The sequence below is a fragment of the Lepisma saccharinum genome, chromosome 1 (assembly GCF_977018435.1).
Source record: "Lepisma saccharinum chromosome 1, izLepSacc3.1, whole genome shotgun sequence".
Taxonomy (NCBI): Eukaryota; Metazoa; Arthropoda; class Insecta; order Zygentoma; family Lepismatidae; genus Lepisma; species Lepisma saccharinum.
Genome location: NC_139229.1, coordinates 145,945,689 through 145,951,688, shown reverse-complemented (window position 1 = coordinate 145,951,688; position 6,000 = coordinate 145,945,689).

Here is a 6,000-nt window from a genome sequence, read left to right as displayed (position 1 = left end):
CAAATTGAAGTTCCTCTGTCTTGTAGACACATCGAAATTTCAGACACATTCCATTAATTTCCCCTCCGATGCACTATGCCAGCTACAACAGTGTTATCCCCAAATATTCAATAAGCCTCAGCGCCTTAAAAATGAGCTGTCTCTTTTTTACAATGATCATTTAAAGTACAAAAATTGCACACCTGAAGAAGTTCTTCATTCTTTGAGGGCAAATCGAGATGTATTCGAGGAAACTTACAAACTCTTCTCCCTGGTCGAAACAATACCCTCAACCAGTGCATCAGTGGAAAGGAGTTTCTCGTGCCTCAAGAGAATAAAAACCTACTCAAAAAGCGCTACATCACAGAACCGACTTTCATCTTTGGCGAACGTTTCAATCCAAAAGGAGCTCTTGAACGAACTTATTGAACGTCACCCCTTCCATGAAGACATTATCGATAGATTTGCAGTCCTGAAAGATAGAAGGATCGATTTGATCTACAAAACGGAGGTGAGTCAAGCATGATTCAGTTCAACTTACTATTTGTTTTTCATTGCCTATAAATGTACTTCTTCACCTGTTATTTTAGGCACGAGCCGCTACTGCTACTAATAAGAAGGAATCACAATAATCACTACAATACTGCAGTGAATAAATTTTAATAAACCAGTTATGTATGGAAAAAGCTACATAATTATTCAATTGCTAATGAGTGGCTTATCCTATTTAGAAATCCTCTTTCCACACATAAATTTTGCCACATGAATCAGCCGAAAATGTCAACAGACTCAACAGATGTAGCTGAAGTAGAGAAAAAAAAGTTATGTCACGAAGTATCCAGAAGATGATTTTATTAGTTTGTTTTTAAATCCTTTTTTATACTCAGATAGGCTAATCGGGACTAAACCTACAGTTTAACGTGGAACCAGTGTGCATTGTGCTTCCACCAGAGGAGGAGAGAGTCGAACACAGGACCTCTTCGTTATAATGCGACAGCGTTATGCCTTTGTGGAAAAATATACAGAAAGAACTCGCACCAAACGTGGCATTTTATCACTACAGAAGATGCGTCCATTTTAGGAGGGCGATTGCCTGAGACAAATATTTGACACTTTCGGAAAACAACATCAATGTTCACGGAATTAGCTGCCTTGATCTACTAATGAAACGCTGTGCAATTGAAACTACCATCTCAACTTTCTAAGAGGTATGAACTAATGCAACTCCATTTTTGGAAGAGTAAGTTGTGGTTGATTTGTTATATTTAACCTTTAAACCTTTCGAAAGTAACTCCTCTCTCGCCGCGGCCTTTGCACGCGATTTTTAAATTTTTACACTTATTTCAGAAAAACGTTATATCTCTGAGACTATTTGAGCAATCTACTTCGGATAACTTTTGTTTGAAAACAAAAACATCGGAGCACGCGACCGTGTACAATTCAGAAAGCCCAAGTGAGAAAAACGGGGTTGGGAGGGGCCAAGTCCCCAAATTTCAATGAAAAAATCGGACATTCGCCCCCTCTTCTTCCGTTATTTTGGAAAAGGGCGCAAACTTTTGCATTGTTTTCAAAGAATAAATTTTTTGCAACAAAGGGAACTTAACTTCTTTCAAGTCTCTAGTCCTCATACAGGCTGAAATATGACGCAATATGTCATATTAGAGAATAAATTAGTATATCTCGGAGACTATTTGAGCAATCTACTTCAGATAACTTTTGTTTGAAAGCAAAAACATCGGAGCACGCGACCGTGTACAAATCAGAAAGCCCAAGTGAGAAAAACGGGGTTAGCGTTTCGTTAGCCTAGGAATACTTCATGGATAATGAACAAAGAATTTGATTTCCGTGTGTGTTTTAAATCATTAATAATAAGACGTTCATTTTAATACAAACATTCAGTGGCGGCGATTAGGAGGACCGGGAAGTGGGGGCTGCAGTTCCATCGCCAAATTTTGCCCCCGCACTATGGCCTCTTTATGCTAAGCCTTTTCTATCAAGAAAAAGTATATTGTCTCTGCCCCTCAAATGTTGGCACCCAGTCGCCGCTACTGCAAACATTCAGATAGATTTCTCAGTGTACAAACCTTGTAAGCTAAAAAATGAGACCCCCAAAGAGTAAGAAAAGTATTTCAGTCAAGAACTCATACGATGAAAATTCTATGCTCAGGAACATGCATTTAAATTACGAGAAACTTCACGATTATCTACCGTTGCACTTTCTATCATTGTCAAGTATGTGCCTTGTATTTGCAACACAAGCTTAAACCTAATTCACATTTATTTCACTGTATAAACATGCATGAAAGAATGTGATTAGAATGTATGGCTGCAGTGACGTGCGGTGACGTCGACACTTGGGGTAGATGTCAGTGGCGTGCTCAAGGGGGGGGGGTTGGTGTGGGTCACACCCCTCCTCCCTTTAGGGCCAGTATTCCTACAAAAAAGAAGAATATCAATAACAGGAAAAGATTGCAAAATTATGAATGAGTACCAGAAAAAAGTACACGTAACCCCCACCCACATTCGAAAATAAAAAACTATTTGATTTGACTCTAAGCCAGAGATCCTGGGTTCGAATCTCTGATTGGCCATTTGTGTTCTTTGTGTGTGTTCCTTCATCTATTTTGTTGTACCAAAGGTGGCGGAAAAGCGGAGTAAAATTAACCAAATTGAGCAATGAATCAATGATTTGATTTCATTTTTGTTACTTAGCGTCGCTTTTTTGTCACATTTGGTTAATTGCGAAGATACGATGAAATTGATGAAGGGACGAGCACAGGGAACGCCCATGCCTGGGTCGGGGTTCGAACCCGAAAATCCTGGTGTCGTAGCGCGCTATGATAACCAGTCCCCCACGCTTGGTTGATTTGGTGACAGGTAACAAAACACAACACACTTTTTTGTAGTTTCTTCAATGATATTCATTTGACTTTTTGAGTTCTGAGATACATTTTTTATTCCAAATTATTTCATTATTCACTGCAACACATAGGACAAGAATGCGCACTCATCACGGGTTCGAATCCTGGCCTGGATTGTTCATATGAGGTCCCTTAACCAATTTCATCATATTATCACTCAATCCTCATTTTCGCGATAACCAAATGTGGCAGAAAAGCGAAGTAAAATAAACCAAACCAACAACAATATGAACACGCGTTCTCTTGCCCAAATAAATACATCCGTATTTATGACTGTTAGAGACCAAGAGTAGTATATTTAAATAAAACACTACTAAAACGAGAGTCAGATAGAGCCTGAGCATATATTTGTAATTTAATCATTATATATTCCATATTTGTAAAAGAAAAAAAGAAAGAAAGCATAACATCATTGTCTGCACATAACACGTTCCCATTTCATAAATAATACAACTACATCCCATATTATACATACGCACATATTGTACAACGTGTAAAAGGTTGTGTAAATACAGAGAACATAAGTACTGCAGAAAATTTTACCCTGAGTTCTTTACAGGATTTACAAAAAATCTATGAGAAACCAATCCCCTATCTGTCCTATAGGAGATAGACTGGGGGACCTGAAAGCCTGGGCTTTCAACCATTGCAGCGGGGGGCGAGTGGACAAGAGAGGTAGAGGTAGAAATCTTCCTTTTCCTTCGGCCGGCCGTTTCTACCTGGAAACTGGTCTGGCGGAAGAAGAGCGAGCTAGGGTATCCAGCCAGCTTTGCCCGCGGAGAACACCGATGGACGAGAAGCGCGTGAAAAATAAAGTGTTGCGTATGAGCTGTGGTGGCTTTAACAAGACAATAAATATTGTGATTTGAATATAATTCGAGATGTGAGATTGATTGATCTATCTCTGCTAGACTAGCTACTCCTCAGTGCACGTCACTGTATGGCTGCGCATGGGTAAACACTTCCTTGAAATAATTGTGTCCATCAGAGACAAAGCAAAAGGAAATGGAACAAGATGCGAGAATAGATTAGAAAAGAATAAAAAGAAAACAAGAAAAGGGAAGGGAAAAGAAGTAAGAAGAAAATCGGGAGTGTAAGAGAGAAGGGGATACATATGTCTTACATACACCATATAAACTATATATGGTCTTACATTTATACTGCCCACCCTAATCTATCAATAAGGAGCTTCTGCCCACAAAAAGGTAAAAAAAAAAGGTAAAGTGTTCCCCTGTGCATAGCACCACGCCATGAAGGCGTATAGGGGGTGTGGGGGTAACGCCCCACACTTTCTTGATCCGGTCGTGAGTGGGGGTGATGTGATCATCATCACGCCCCTGACCGCCTTTACCCCCCAGGGTTTCCCCCAGGTACCCATGTTATTCGACGCTGGGTAGGCGCCGGGGCCGCTTCCACCGTTAGAAAAGTTCCCGGATTTGAACCGGCCGGGGATCGAACCCGGGACCTTTAGCATGGTAGTCAGACGCGTTACCGACTGAGCCACCGCGGCCACCCGGTCGAAAATTTCTGGCGCCGCCCCTGGTTCAGAGCAAGAAAAAATTTTCCACGTAAGATCTTTGATTTTACCTGCGATTATACCACTAAAAGCATGAATGTAATTTTAATATTTATAAGAATTAACCAATTTTTGTCCACTTCTCGGTTCGTTGAAATAGAGATTTTGTAATTTAATATTTCCCCTCCCCCATCGTTAATTCCAAACTGAATTATTCCGTTTCACACGGCGTAGACAATGAACACAATGGGATAGGTCTAAAACTTACGAAAACTTTCTGCCACCGGAAGAGTTTGAACCTACGACCATCAGAATGACAGTCCTGAACGGTAAACACTACCCTACAAGCTTTCGCTCCTGAAAGTAAGTAGTAGGAGCTGACCAATGTGAAATGTAGATGCAACTCTCCTCCTACATGTAATGTGTAAACAATACTTGTTTGTAACAAAGAAAACGAAGGTAGTACAGTACGACTCGGCGAAAACATTTAATGGAGAATTGCACATGATGAGAACTTTTCATTCGATATTTGCGGATATATCCTTGCTTTGAACTCGAGTGGGAAAAGGGGTAACATTAGTATGTCCTGAATTGCACAAACATAAATAGTTATTTCATTAATATTTTTAAATGTCTTTGAAGCAGTACACAAATTATCGTTAGAGTATCATAATTCACGATCTTATACATGAAAATATCCCTCTGAACTTGTGTCAATTCATTTATTTGTTGCATTTCTGTCATTGACGTAGACCAGGCCCATACGCAGGATTTCTTTGAGGGAGGGGCCAGACACCCAATATATATATATATATATATATATATATATATATATATATATATATATAATACGTAATATCTCTCTCTCTTATATATATATATATATACATACATACATATATGTCACATATAATTTCATTTCAGCCACAATAATATGTGTTAATTATTGCATGAATATGATATATTCAAATTTAAGCAATGTTTTTTTGAGGGAACAATATTATTGGGGAAAATGTACCTTGCCGCTCCCTGGAAAAAATCCTGCGGACGCCCATGTATGTATATATATATAAATATATATATATATATATATATATATATATATATATATATATAAGAAAGAGAGAGAGACAGATATTACAAAATAGTTCAAATAGTGCGAGCGCCATTGAAAAGTTATGATAATTCTATGTTTAGAAAATAATATATTTATGAATTAAATGTTGCGTACTAGGAATTATTATTACAATAAAGGACATATCTAATTGTGAGTTAAGAAAAAAACAATAAAAAGGAGACATTCTCGCATCACGATTGCAGTTCGAAAAAGTCGGGACAGGGATTGAAAGTAACGCACTGTCCTGACTAAAGCGGTGAATCGGACGTCTGCTAGCCTTGCATTATGAAACTAAAACCATCCAATATTGCGGCCTGAAGACTTTTGCGCAAGAAACAGATTCATTTATGTAAGAACAAAATTAAAATGTTTACACATTTCTAAAATCAACATTTAAATATTTCAGGGTTCGAAGGGGGCATGGCTCCCATGCCCCCCCCCCCTGGGTACTGGCCTTACGTAGACAG